Here is a 15,889-nt window from a genome sequence, read left to right on the forward strand (position 1 = left end):
ATTTGATTGATACTTGAGTATATTTTTTGCAATTACATTTACTTTTGATACCTAAGTATATTTAAAACCAAAGACTTTTACTCAAGGAGTATTTTACTGGGTGACTTTTACTTGAGTCATTTTCTATTAAGGTATCGTTGCTTTTACTCAAGTATGACAATTGGGTACTTTTTCCACCACTGAGGGTATACTGGGAAACTTCCATAAGGTCTGGATGCTTTATATGGAATACAGTATGACTAAAGGAGTCTGTATTGAAAACATGCCCTCGTCATGGGAGATACCTGTTTCGGCAATCCCTAGCTGCGCAGGTCTGCCGTCCTGTGGGTTGTCACTCTGGCCTTGGCTTAACACACCCAAAACCAATATTGAATGTTTCACTAAGATCCTAAAGCTGAGTGGGGTGTGTTGGGCTGGGACACTGCAGGGTGGTGGACCCCTAGGGACAGGACGGGGCAACCCAGCCATATTGTGTGCAAGTAAAAAGAGCTCTACAGTACTATTAGTCCTATGAGATTAATTATATGGAGGATTTGCTGTTTCTGTGTGTTAATGTATATATTTTGTTGGTTGTTCCAAACCTTTCCCTTGGGAATTAAAAAAAATGTAAGGTGTGAACTGGGAAGGAAATTGTTGGGAGAGAGTTAAGTTGTTGACTAGACTGCTGGGGGTCGGGCGTGAAGGCGGCTCAGGCTGGCTGGTCGGTCTTGCTGAAATGTTATATAGAGGATGTCTTAATAAAGACAAAAGCCTTTGTATTTTTTCAAGAGTTGTTCATTTGTTAGGCTATGGGTTAACCTGTCTGGGAAACGTGGGACGCGTCCCACCCTAGTCAACAGCCAGTGGAATCGCGTCGCGCGAAATACAAATACCTCATAAATGCTATAACTTCAATTTCTCAAACATATGACTATTTTACACCATTTTATAGATACACCTCTCCTGAATCGAACCACGTTGTCCGATTTCAAAAAGGCTTTACAGCAAAAGCAAAACATTAGATTATGTTAGGAGAGTACCCAGCCAAAAATAATCACACTGCCATTTTCAAAGCAACTAGCATGCATCACAAATACCCAAAACACAGCTAAATGCAGCACTAACCTTTGACAATCTTCATCGGATGATACTCCTAGGACATCATTTTTTGTTCGATAAAGTTCATATTTATATATAAAAACAGCATTTTACATCGGCGTGTGACGTTCAGAAAATATTTTCCCTCAAATGCTTCCGGTGAAGCAGCGCTACAATTTACAAAATTACTATTCGAAAACATTGTTAAAATTTAATATTGTCATTCAAAGAATTATAGATTAACATCTTGTGAATGCAACCGCATTGCCAGATTTAAAAATAACTTTACTAGGAAATCACACTTTGCAATAAACGAGGTGCTATGCTCAGAAAAATAGGCTAGGCGATACAGGTTAGCGCCATCTTGGAACCATCTAAATCAAATATACTATTGTAAATATTCCCTTACCTTTGATTATCTCCATCAGAAGGCACTTCCAGGAATCCCAGGTCCACAACAAATGTAGTTTTGTTCGAATTAATTTGTTCGAGTTAATAATTTATGTCCCAATAGCTCCTTCTTGTTAGTGCGTCCCGAAGGCTACTCTTAATGTATGAGGCGCTGGACTTGTCGTCACGAATGTGCAAAAAAATATATATTTACGTTCGTTCAAACATGTCAAACGTTGTATAACATAAATCTTTAGGGCCTTTTACAATCAGAGCTTCAATAATATTCAAGGCGGATGATTGCATTGTCTTACTAAACGTTTCGGAACCAGAGGGTAGCCACGGGCACCCGCGTCATAGTAGTAATGGCCCTCCCCCTATGACCAACTTTCCAAGCCTCTCTTTCGGTCAGTTTCTACCGGAGAAGACTCAAACCACTTTGTAAAGACTGTTGACATCTAGTGGAAGCCTTAGGAAGTGCTAAATGAATCCTAACTCACGGTGTGTTTCATAGGCAAAGTGTTGAAGGTGATTCCACAAATCAGATTTCCACTTCCTGTATGGAATCTTCTCAGGTTTTGGCCTGCCATATGAGTTCTGTTATACTCACAGACACCATTCAAACAGTTTTAGAAACTTTAGAGTGTTTTCTATCCAAATCTACTAATTATATGCATATTCTAGTTACTGGGCAGGAGTAGTAACCATATTAAATCGGGTACGTTTTTTATCCGGCCGTGCAAATACTGCCCCCTAGCCCCAACAGGTTTTAAGGGAGCAATACAATATTTATTATTGAATTACCTTTGATCTAGTTCAGCCTTATTAACCACTTAAACATATTTAATAATGATTTCTTACCTAGCTTGATGACTGTGGGCATTTTTACTTACTTTTTGTTCTAAATGAAGACGGCATATTGGATTGTGTAAAAATGCAGGAAATTAGCTTTAGATGCCCCCCCCTCCCCCAACACAATATTATGAATGTTTTGTTTTCTAGTGAGTACAAGTCTCTAGTCTAGGCTGTAAACTGCAGTTAATAGCCCATTAGAATATCTGCTCAAAATGCCTGGCATTTTGAATGCATGATCATTTTGAAATGACTGCATCTAGCCTTCCTGATTGGGCTACCATTTGGATCAGTTATGGTTATTTTCACAGCAGTTTAGCATATAAGGTCCAGCCATATTAGCAGGCCAGTAGTATGGTATTTTGTCAGGAAGTATCGGCTAACAGAAACATTCTAATGCAGGGTTTTCTAGTGGAACGCATATGAATTATGATAATGCACAGAGGAAGTTTCCCCATTTTGTCTTCTGTGTTTTAAAAGCGTTCGAAAATGAGGTGGATATTTTAGAGAAAAAGTAATAACTCCACTCACAGAAAGCCAAATCTACTATGTCACTCTCCATAACTCATTCAGTATAAAGACTGAACAAGTGCTGTTTTATTGTCACCACACCTGTCTTATTTGCTATTCACATGAACACACAGACTATCTCTTAAATTTCACACACACACACACACACACACACACACACACACACACACACACACACACACACACCTAGATGAACGTACACTCATAGATGCAGACTTAATCACATTTTAAACTCAAACTCTCAGGCACAACAACAAATATGTTATTCCTTATATCTGAAATCCTTCATCATAGAAGCTTACCTCATTACCAATCTCTGCCAGGTTCAGTGTCAGTCTATCCAGCTCTTTGCAGTTGGCATGGGCCACCATCAATCATTGTGACACGAGAGTGAGAAAAGATCTTCCTGGCATTAGTAATAGTAAAGCCTTGCCTACTCTAGATATGGCATATTTCTGTATACAATATGTACTATATATACAGTACATGGCTCTGGCCCACCCTGTCAGAAAACAAAGCACCCATAGAAGCACAAAGTTTATTATCTGGCAGGGGGCCTGCTTGTTATACAGTGTAGTGTTCACCCTGAGGCCAGAATCACAGATACGGCGTGTGTGTGTGTGTGTGTGTGTGTGTGTGTGTGTGTGTGTGTGTGTCAGGTCTTTTGGCAAGATGTTCACTTCACCGTCCACCAACACAAATAAAGCATTATGTACTGTAGTTTACATTCCACTTATGACTTCAGTCTGTTGTCACCACTCTAATTATAGACCATCACTGGGGCTGTCAAAATTAGTACACTACTGTATGTAGGGAATAGGGTGCCATTTGAGATGTACACAAAGACTAGTTACATAAACAGAAAGGCAATAGGATTTATAATTACACATATATTGTAAACCATGGCTTCACTTGCATTATCACTTGTAATTACCAAGACATCCTGCTTGCTTTGATTTAACTGCGCTGTGACATCTTAAGCATGTCTTAGGCATGTTTCTGATACAATTTGTTGCATTGTATGAAAAAATAGCTGTGTGCTCAGTACAATTTTCCTCTCCCCTTAGGACTAACAAAGCCCAGTGGAGACCAAGATCTCTCCTCTCCCGTTAGCACTAACAAAGCCCAGTGGAGACCAAGACCTCTCCTCTCCCCTTAGTGCTAACAAAGCCCAGTGGAGACCAAGACCTCTCCTCTCCCCTTAGTGCTAACGGCTTTGACCAGGACAGGAGAAATGCCTAATTAGTGATGGCCCAGCCGTCACTCTGTTAGTTCAGGAGACACTTTCAGGCTGACAGAGCTGCTGGTCGTGTCTATGTATTGTAAGGGGTACTGTGTTGAAATACTGTAAAACTAGGTTGCATTTTAAATGCATCCCAATTGCATTCCCTATGTAGCGCACCACTTTTGCCCAGGGACCCTACTTTTGCCCAGGGCTCTGGTCAAAAGTAATGTACTATAGGGAGCAGTATGCCATTTGGCATACAGTTTTATATTTGCAGGAATTAGCAGTTCATATATGAGAAGGGAAATGGTGGTTGTTGTTGCAACAACTTTTCAGAATTATAAGTATGTTGCTCCTCTAATTTGACACTTTTTAATGAAGCCTTCGTTGTTTTGATATTTTCCAGTACTTTGTAGCATAAGGGGCCCCTTATCCCTGCAGTGCCACTAGTAGCCTACTACAGTCTGTTCAAACTATGTATATAAATGTGTGTGTGTATTTATTTATTTTGTTTTTAGATGTTTCCACTTCACAATAACAACACTTTCAGTTGACTGGAGCAGCTCTAGCAGGGCAGAAATTGAACAAACTGACTTGTTGGAAAGGTGGCATCCTATGACGGTGTCACGTTGAAAGTCACTGAGCTCTTCAGTAAGGCCATTCCAATGTTTATCTATGGGGATTGGAGATTGCATGGCTTATTTGATGCATAAACAGTATTAAAACATAATCTTGTCATTTTCTACCATACAGGCCTTATTCTAAAACGGATTGAATTAAAGATTTTCCTCATCAATCTACACACAATACCCCATAATGACAAAGCGATAACAAGTTTTTCCCAAAAATGTTTAATAATGTTTAATACCCCATAATGACATTTGTCATTATGGGGTATTGTGTGTAGCTTGATGAGGGGGAAAAACCCCCCATTATAATCCATTTTAGAATAAGGCTGTAAAGTAACAAATGTGGAAAAAGTCAAGTGGTCTGAATACACTGTTGTGTATTCATACACACGCTGTGTATGAAATACCACAGTAGGCTACATGCAGATTGTAGGGCTGCGCTGAATCCAAAGAAGTTTTTCTTCAACTGAGATCATTTTTCCTTTAAAATTTGTTTTCAAAATAATGCAATGAAGGCTACATTATTTCTGTCCTCATGTAGCATCCTCCAAATGAATATACACACTATTAATAAGAGCGAGAAAGCGCATCTCATTTGAAAACAAAACTCTAGATCCAGTGTGTAGAGTGGAGAACGGAGAGGACCAATGAAGCAGGGCTTTCGTCCCAAATGGTCCCCTATTCCCTACAGTAGTGCACTACTTTTGACCAGGGCCCATAGGAGGCACATTCAGTGTCTCAGCTGCTCAGTGAGAGATGATGGCCTGACTTCTGGTAGACTGATACTAGTTCAACATGATCTCAGGAGATTCGGTTGATATTAGAAGTTTATTCAACTGCTACAAACATCGCTGTATATCTATCATTGGACAAATGTCAAAAAACGCATTTAGAGGCGATCGACCTGCCTGTGCTAGTTAGTGTCCTTGGCCTCAATGGCCTGCTTTCTATGGCTCTTTTCTAGGTCATAGGAGGCCAGCTGAAGCACTGGAAGGAGGGAAAGAGTAATAGAGAGCGAGAAAGGGAGAGAGAAACAAGAAAACAAGATTGAGTGGGTCATGTGGGACCATGAGCCTTTAATGTACCGCTTGATTATGTACAGTTACTGTATGTGGGTGAGTATTATATCAATGGGGTGTACATTTATGTTTGTGTGTTGTGTTTAGGGGTGTGCTTACAGCTTTGTGAGAGGGAGAGTAGGGCCGCTGAGCAGTGTGTGATTTTAGCTTTGCTTTTCCTTGGGGTGCTTTTTAGTTGTTCAGTTATTGTTTTTTTTATCCTCTTATATTTGTTGTGTAGTAAATATTTCCGTTTTTATTTTCATTGTTTTTATTATCTGTTTGTGTGTGGTCGTCTTGCTGTGTCATTGCCTGCCTGAATAATTTGTCGTGTTGTGCTAAGTGAAGTAATTGAGTTTGAGAATTTCCTAAGGACATTTGTCAGGACTCCCTTTTTCCTCTTTTGACGGCAGGTATCGATCGAGGACCAGGCCGAGGCAGCATTCTGTCTCACGGCTGGATTAAACTCTGTGTGTCGCAAATGGCACCCTATTCCCTATCTAGCACTGCTTTTGGCCCGGGTCAAAGGTGGTGTACGAAATAACAAATAAGGCGCTACCTCTGTTTCTCCAGAGACGACAGACATGGTTGACTAGTGAACAAACTGGGACAAACAGGTAAACTGTCACTGGGTGATATGGAGTGGCACTGATTGGTTGTCTGCAGTGATGTAGTAAAATAAATTGGTGGGTAAACTCCGATAGCCAGTTGAGGTGAAAAAAAGTTACGCTCCCATTACTTTCAATGCATTTTTCTGTGAAAGTTGGATAATGGGCCTGCATGCAGTGCATTTGAAAGTTTTCAGACCCATTTCCCTTTTCCACATTGTTACATTACAGCCTTATACTAAAATGTATTAAATAAATGTTTTGCCTCAATCTACAAACAATACCCCATAATGACAAAGCGAAAGTGTTTTTAGAAATTAACAAATGTATTAAAAATAAACATACCTTATTTACATAAGTATTCAGACACTTTTTCAAGGGTTCTAAATACATTTCGAATGCACTGTATGCCATATGTCCTACAGTATGTCAGAGGAGGCTAGTGAGAGAAGCTATAGGAGGATGGGCTCATTGCGATGGCTGGAATGGAATGAATAGGACGGAGTCAAGCAGGTTGATTCCATGTGTTTGTGTTTGCTACAATTCCATTGATTCCATTCCAGCCATTACAATGAGACCATCCTACTATAGCTCCTCCCACCATCTTCCTCTGTCATATGTACACTTTCTTGAATATTGTGGCGGTTTCAGCACCAAGACATTTGAAAGGCAGAGTTTACACATAGAAACACACACCACCAGCCCAAGTCAAGGCTTAAAGAGGTTTATTACTATCAGGCTTTGGCAGCGTTCCTAAAATACAAAACTCTAAACAACACTTCGTCACCAGTGGAAGGTCCTCCATACTTGGTCTTTGGGGGTTCAATCCTTGTTGAAATCATGATTTCCTTTCTTCTTAAAAACCTCCTTCTCCACCGTACACGCTGTCTCTCCAATAACCTCCTACTCCTTCACCAGCTGGGGCCAAAGAAAAGACAAAGCTTGAAAATCCAGGGCGTAGTTAAGTAGAGGCACTGATTGGTTTCACCTGTCTGCAGTTTGGCTCTGATTACAACTGGAGACAGGCGTGTCTGTCCTGCTGCGATCTAGAAGTTTTCCCCTTGCTGTCCGTGGTCCTGCCTCTGGGGAATACTTCACATTGCTGTCCGTGGACATAGCAGCCAAAAAAACGAAGAAACCTCGCAGGCACATAACGTCCATCCACCACACAACCCCTGAAACCGCTACAATATCGTGGAAAGCACTAGTTTCTATTCTTGGTATATGCCAAGTGTAGGGGGGCTACTATTCTTAGAACCTGGTACCAAATATCACGTGCACCGGCTGGCTACTCAATATGATTCAGAGGACTTCGGTGTTCAAATCTGTACTAAACGAAACAGCAAATGTCTCCACCCCTTTTCTCCCATCACAGACAGACATAAGCATTTATATTGTGTGTCACACAGGTAACACAGGTAACTCACAAGGTTTGTTTTGGAGGTAGAATGAGGATAAAGCCAAAGCTGCTTATCAGAGACCTCCAGAGAACCTTGACATTGTGAAATGATGTCTCTAATATTTGTGAAAGCCTCTGGTTTATATAAAGTGCCTTCGTAAAGTATTTAGATGTTTTCACATTTTGTTAGGTTACAGATTTATTCTAAAATGTATTCTAACGTTTTTTCCCCCCTCATCAATCTCTACACAATACCCCATAATGACAAAGCAAAACCAGGTTTTTATAAAGTTTTGCAAATGTATTATGAATAAAAAACTGAAATATCTACATAAGTATTCAGACCCTTTACTTAGTTCTTTGTTGAAGCACCTTTGGCAGCAATTACAGCCTCGAGTCTTCTTGGGTAGAATGTTACAGGCTTGGCACACCTGTATTTGGGGAGTTTCTCACATTCTTCTCTGCAGATCCCCTCAAACTCTGTCAGGTTGGATTGGGAGCTTTGTTGCAAAGCTATTTTCAGGTCTCTCCAGAGATGTTAGATCGGGATCAAGTCCAGGCTCTGTCTGGACCACTCAAGGACATTCAGAGACTTGTCCAAAAGCCACTCCTGCTTTGTCTTGGCTGTGTGCTTGGGTCGGTGTCCTGTTGGAAGGTGAACCTTTGCCCCAGTCTGAGCTCTTGAGCAGGTTTTCATCAAGGATCTCTCTGTACTTTTCTCCGTTCATCGATCCTGACTAGTCTCCTAGTCCCTGCCGCTGAAAAACACCCCCACAGCATGATGCTACCACCATGCTTCAGTGTAGGGATGGTGCCAGGTTCTGTCCAGACGTGACGCTTGGCATTCAGTCCAAATAGTTGGATCTTGGTTTCATCAGACCAGAGCATCTTGTTTCTCATGGTCTGACAGTCCTTAAGGTTCCTTTTGGCAAACTCCAAGTGGGCTGTCATGTGCCTTTTACTGAGGATGTGCATCCGTCTGGCCACTCTACCATAAAGGCCTGATTGGTGGAGTGCTGCAGAGATGGTTGTCCTTCTGGAAGGTTCTCCCATCTCCACAGAGGAACTCTAGAGCTCTGTCAGAGTGACCACTGGGTTCTTGGTCACCTCCCTGACCAAGGTCCTTCTCCTCTGCTATTTCTTTTTTGCCGGGAAAAAAGGGTGGCTACTTTGAAGAATCTCAAACATAACATATATTTTTGATTTGTTGAACACTTTTTTGGTTACTACATGATTCCATATGTGTTATTTCATAGTTTTGATGTCTTCACTATCATTGTACAATGTAGAAATGTCACGGCTGCCGAAAGGAGCAGACAAAAGTGCAGCGTGGTTGTAGTTCCACATTTTATTAAATCCGTGAAACTTTGCAATACATAAATAACTGAATCAACAAAACGTGACGCAGAGAGAAACAAACACTACTCAAATATAATAACCCAAAAACCCCAGGAAGAAAAACCCCTACTTAAATATGATCTCCAATTAGAGACAACGAGGACCAGCTGCCTCCAATTGGAGATCAACCCCAAAAAAAACAACATAGAAATAGAAAACATAGACAAACCACCCAAAACACCCCCTGTCACGCCCTGACCTACTCTACTATAGAAAATGAAATCTTACTAGGGTCAGGACGTGACAGTACCCCCCCCCAAAAGGTGGAGACTCCGAATGCAGATCTTCTCCAAGTCATTAAGGTTTCGAGGCTGACGTTTGGCAACTCGAACCTTCAGCTCCCTCCACAGATTTTCTATGGGATTAAGGTCTGGAGACTGGCTAGGCCACTCTAGGACCTTGATATGCTTCTTGAGCCACTCCTTTGTTACCTTGACCGTGTGTTTTGGGTCATTGTCATGCTGGAATACCCATCCACGACCCATTTTCAATGCCCTGGCTGAGGGAAGGAGGTTCTCACCCAAGATTTGATGGTACATGGCTCCGTCCATCGTCCCTTTGATGCGGTGAAGTTGTCCTGTCCCCTTAGCAGAAAAACACACCCAAAGCATAATGTTTCCACCTCCATGTTTGACGGTGGGGATGGTGTTCTTGGGGTCATAGGCAGCATTCCTCCTCCTCCAAACACGGCGAGTTGAGTTGATGCCAAAGAGCTCCATTTTGGTATCATCTGACCACAACACTTTCTCCAGTTGTCCTCTGAATCATTCAGATGTTCATTGGCAAACTTCAGACAGGCATGTATATGTGCTTTCTTGAGCAGGGGGACCTTGCAGGCACTGCAGGATTTCAGTCGTTCACGGCGTAGTGTGTTACCAATTGTTTTCTTGGTGACTATGGTCCCAGCTGCCTTGAGATCATTGACAAGTTCTGGGCTGATTCCTCACCGTTCCCATGATCATTGCAACTCCATGAGGTGAGATCTTGCATGGAGCCCCAGGCCGAGGGAGATTGACATTTCTTTTGTGTTTCTTCCATTTGCGAATTATCGCACCAACTGTTGTCACCTTCTCACCAAGCTGCTTGGCGATGGTCTTGTAGCCCATTCCAGCCTTGTGTAGGTCTACAATCTTGTCCCTGACATCCTTGGAGAGCTCTTTGGTCTTGGCCATGGTGGAGAGTTTGGAATCTGATTGATTGCTTCTGTGGACAGGTGTCTTTTATACATGTAACAAACTGAGATTAGGAGCACTCCCTTTAAGAGTGTGCTCCTAATCTCAGCTCGTTACCTGTATAAAAGACAACTGGGAGCCAGAAATCCTTCTGATTGAGAGGGGGTCAAATACTTATTTCCCTCATTAAAATGCAAATAAATTTATAACATTTTGACATGCGTTTTTCTGGATTTCTTTGTTGTTGTTCTGTCTCTCACTGTTCAAATAAACCTACCATTACAATTATAGACTGATCATTTCTTTGTCAGTGGGAAAATGTACAAAATCAGCAGGGGATCAAATACTTTTTTCCCTCACTGTAGGGAGGGTGATAATTGTCTATGGCGGCTCAAATGCAGTTCACATAACCTTAACCTCCAGCAGAGGAGGCGGCTCTGGTTCGGGGCGTAATCCCCTCTCCACCCGCTGATCCCTCTGCTTTAGTACCACCGGACCGTGGATCGTCGTCGGAGGAACCGGACTGTAGATCATCGCTGGAGGTTCTGGGCTGCAGGCCCCCGCTGGAGGTTTTGGGCTGCAGGCCACCGCTGGAGGTTTTGGGCTGCAGGCCGCCGCTGGAGGTTCTGGGCTGCAGGCCACCACTGGAGGTTCCGGGCTGAGGAGCGTCGCCGGAGGTTCCGGGCTGAGGAGCGTCGCCGGAGGTTCCGGGCTGAGGAGCGTCGCCGGAGGTTCCGGGCTGAGGAGCGTCGCCGGAGGTTCCGGGCTGAGGAGCGTCGCCGGAGGTTCCGGGCTGAGGAGCGTCGCCGGAGGTTCCGGGCTGAGGAGCGTCGCCGGAGGTTCCGGGCTGAGGAGCATCGCCGGAAGTTCTGGACTGAGGAGCGTCATTATAGGTTCCGGACTAGGGACCGTTGCTGCAGGCTCCATGCCATGGATCATCTCTACAAGTTCCGCGCCACGGATCATCACTGGAGGCTTCGTACCATGGATCATCTCTACAGGCTCCGGGCCATGGATCATTTCTACAGGCTTCTTGCCATGGATTATCACTACAGGCTCCGGACCATGGATAATCCCTACAGGCTTCTTGCCATGGATTATCTCTACAGGCTCCGGGCCATGGATCATCACTATAGGCTTCATGCCATGGATCATCTCTACAGGCTTCGGACCATAGATTATCACTGGAGGCTTTTCTCGTGGAGCTGGAACAGGTCTCACCGGACTGGAGAGACGCACTGAGGACCGGGTGCGCAGAGCAGGCACAGGACATACTGGGCTATGGAGGCGCACTGGAGGGAGAGTGCGAGGAGCAGGCACAGGACGTACTGGGCTATGGAGGCGCACTGGAGTGAGAGTGCGGGGAGCAGGCACAGGCTCACCACAATAAGCACAGGGAGTTGGCTCAGGTCTCACCCCTGGCCCAGCCAAACTACCCGTGTGGGGGGCTGCCTCTCATTCTTCCCCGGTAGGCTACGATACCTGTCTATTACCTGGCCCCAAGTCCATTTTCTCCTTTCAATCCAATCCTCATTAGACCAGATATCCATCTCTGCCCGGACACGGTGCTTGATCCAATCGTGGTGGGTAGTTCTGTAACGGGCGTCGTATAGAGGGGACCAAGGCGTGGCATGTTGAGTGCTCATAATTATTCTTTAACTTCTATGGGCTAGGTGGCGGGACACACTATTCAACAGCATGGCAATAGCATGGCGCGAAATACAAAACAGCAAAGCTCTCTTAATTTCATTTTCTCAAACAATCAACTATTTTACATCATTTTAAAGATAAACTTCTCATTAATCTAACCACATTGTCCGATTTCAAAAAGGCTTTACGGCAAAAGCATAAAATTAGATTATGTTAGGACATAAACTTCACAAGAAAAACCACACAGCCATTTTCCAAGCAAGGACATGCATCACAAAAACCAAAAATACAGCTAAAATATTCACTAACCTTTGATCTTCATCAGATGGCACTCATAGGACTTCATGTTACTCAATACATGTATGTTTTGCTCGATAAAGTTCATATTTATATCCAAAAACCCCATTTTACATTGGCCCGTGATGTTCAGAAAATGTATTCCCACCAAAACAGCCGGTGAATGTGCACATCAATTTACAAAAATACTCATCATAAATGTTGATAAAATTTACAACAGTTATTGAAAGAATTATAGATATACTTCTCCTTAATGCAACCGCTGTGTCAGATTTTAAAATAGCTTTACGGAGAAAGCACATTTTTCAATATTCTGAGTACATAGCTCAACCATCAAAGCATGCTATACAGATACCCGCCAAGTTCTGGGGTCAACTTTACTCATAATTAATATTATAAATATTCTCTTACCTTTGCTGATCTTCGTCAGAATGCACTCCAAGGACTCCTAGTTCCACAAGAAACATTATTTTTGTTCGAAATACTCCATATTTATGTCCAAATACCTCAATTTTGTTCGTGTGTTCAGATCACTATCCAAAGGCATAACGCGCGAGCGTAAATCCAGACACGAAAAGTCAAATAGTTCCATTACCATTCGTAGAAACATGTGAAACGTTGTTTACAATCAATCCTTAGGGTCTTTTTAACATAGAACGTCGATAATAGTCCAACTGGACAATAGCGTATTCATTCAAGAAGAAAAAGAAGACCGGCGCGCTGGCGGGCTCGCACATCACCAAGTCCTTTGTCCTCAGGCAGTCCACTCATTGACTGAGCTCCTATTTTCTGCCCAGTAACAGGAGAAGGATGAAACACGTTTCTAAAGGCTGTTGACAGCCAATGGAAGCCTTAGGAAGTGCAACGTGAGGCCACAGACACTGTAGTTTCGATAGGGATTCAAAAGAAGAACTACAATTCTCAGATTTCCCACTTCCTGGTTGGATTTTTCTCAGGTTTTTGCCTGCCATATGAGTCCTGTTATACTCACAGACATCATTCAAACAGTTTTAGAAACTTCAGAGTGTTTTCTATTCAAATCTACTAATAATATGCAAATATTTGACTCTGGGCCTGAGTATTAGGCAGTTTACTCCGGGCACGCTTTTCATCCGAAAAACAATACTGCCCCCTATACCTTAAAAAGTTAATGAAAAAATTAAACACTTTACAAAGAAACAAAAACGACAGCAAACAGTTCCGTCAGGCAACATACAACTAAACGGAGAACAACTACCCACAAACACAATAGAAAAAACCCCAACTTAAATATGATCTCCAATTAGAGACAACGAGGACCAGCTGCATCCAATTGGAGATCAACCCAAAAAAACAACATAGAAATAGAAAAACTAGAACTAAAACATAGAAATAGAAAACATAGAAAAACCACCCAAAACACCCCCTGTCACGCCCTGACCTACTCTACTATAGAAAATGACATTTTACTAGGGTCAGGACGTGACAAGAAAATATAAAAAATAAAGAAAAACCCTTGAATGAGTAGGTGTGTTCAAACTTTTGACTGGTACTGTATATGTACCGTCACCGTGGAGATGACGTCGTCGATGCACTTATTAATGAAGCCGGTGATTGATGTGGTAAACTCAATGTTATCAGACAGATTCACTCTAAGTGATTACTTCCCCATAACAACTAGGCCACTTCCTCATAGCGACAGGGCCATCCCTTCCACTATAACTCAGTGATCTGTGACAGAGTGTCCATGGCTCTATGAAAGATGCTGTCTGTTTGTCACTCCCATGGCTCACATGCACACACACACACACACTGCTGCTGCTGTCGGTCACTCCCATGGCTGTAATACCTCGCTCTTCAGACAAGGTGAAAGTGATTTTTGATGTGACACAACATTTACCTCTGAACGAGTGGATGGGTATTGGGGGCTGAAGACAGAGGGTATGAATTGGCACCCTATTACCTGCATATTGCCCATAGGGCCCTTAGGACTCTGGTCAAAAGTAGTCCACTATGTAGGGAATAAGGTGCCATTTGGGACAAAACAAGAGAACCAGACGTATGGATTACCTGCCTCCACCTCTTACACTGCAACCCAATAAGGCAAGCAATAAATCCAGGCAGATCGCTCGAGTGACTTCGATTGGACATCTAGCCATTTGCTGAGGAAGTCAGGAAATGCCTTTAAAACCGGCACTAGGGGCAACAGTGAGCGCTATTACTATTGGGCCGGGACGATACCAGTATCGCGATACTCGTATGTATTGTGGCAAGGAAACAAAACACAAAACGGATTTAACTTCTTTAGGAAAGCAGCCATAATGTTGGAAACAAACATCATTATGTTGTCATACAGAGTCAGCCTTCCCTGTAGCTCAGTTGGTAGAGCATGGTGTTTGTAACGCGTTTGCAACGCCAGGGTTGTGGGTTCGATTCCCACGGGGGGCCAGCACAGGAAAAAAAAATGTATGAAATGTATGCATTCACTACTGTAAGTCGCTCTGGATAAGAGCGTCTGCTAAATGACTAAAATGTAAAAATGTCATCCAGAGTCACATTTATTTATTTTCCAAGCTATAGCACACAATATTTAACATACAGCAGGTTTTTAAAGGATCAAAAGTTTGGTCTGCTTCGTGTTTTCTTTTTTGCCATGTTGGTATCTAACTACCATCAAGTATGCTTGGGTTTGCTTGGGCACTGTGGATGGGGTTGGCTGATGGGCATAATCCCATGACTCTGTATCAGAAGGTTGGTCCCAGTGGTGGACTGTATTTTTTTATTTTAACCCTATCCCAAACCCCTTATCTTAAAACCATTCAGAATGAGTGCCTAAACTTTATGTTTTAACCCTATCCAAAACCTTAACCGCAGAGTGCAAACTCTACTGTGACATTTGGGGGAGCCTCTATTGGGGTCACCCTAAGAAATGAATGGGCCTAATAGTGGAGATATTTAATGGTAAAAATGTATTCCATTTTAATGTGACATGAATATAACCAGTCATGATGTTTTCATCATTGTCAAACAAATCACAAAAAGTAGGCTTGCGGGTGCGCAAGTTCGTCCACTCCAAAATAATTCCAGCATCCAAACTGTGCACGCGCCATTTGATGATTGGAAAGAGACATTAGTTATAAACATAAGTGTAATGACATTTGGCGATTGTCATTAAGCCAACTACAGTGGTGCGTATTCATATGCGAAGGGAAGCAATGCTTCCATAAAAATGTGAACAAGAAAAAAAGAAGAAAAAACAGATAAAATAATGTCTTAAAATTGACCTTCAATTCACAAGTGGCTGAATCTATCTCACCTGAGAATGCTTCCAAGCGCGAGAAACAGCACCCCTCTGTCTCAGTATGTCCAGACAGCATCAGATACATGGGCTACACATACTGAGACAGAGGGGGGCGCTATTTCGCTCACTCTGATGCTTTCTCTGGTGAGATTGATGCGTCTTGCTATTGGCGTGCATCTCAGTCAAATTATCAATATTTAGAACCCCAGCCCAAAGTTTGACTTTTGTTGCCTTTAGAAGAGCTCATGTCTCATCCTGGCTCCCCGGTAATTTGCACTTAACCTTCTAAATTTGACGTTTGGAGAAACGTGGATAAATGTCTA

At 42.7% G+C, this 15,889-nt stretch overlaps 1 non-coding gene across 1 annotated transcript; it reads left to right on the top strand.

Moving 5' to 3' along the window:
• The first annotated feature begins 14,626 nt into the window (after window positions 1–14,626).
• On the top strand, window positions 14,627–14,713 carry trnat-ugu (transfer RNA threonine (anticodon UGU)). The gene is given in 2 exon segments: window positions 14,627–14,666; window positions 14,678–14,713. It is a non-coding gene; the product is annotated as a tRNA-Thr (tRNA).
• Window positions 14,714–15,889: the final 1,176 nt, after the last annotated feature.

The sequence above is a fragment of the Salmo salar genome, chromosome ssa28 (genome assembly GCF_905237065.1).
Source record: "Salmo salar chromosome ssa28, Ssal_v3.1, whole genome shotgun sequence".
Classification (NCBI taxonomy): Eukaryota; Metazoa; Chordata; class Actinopteri; order Salmoniformes; family Salmonidae; genus Salmo; species Salmo salar.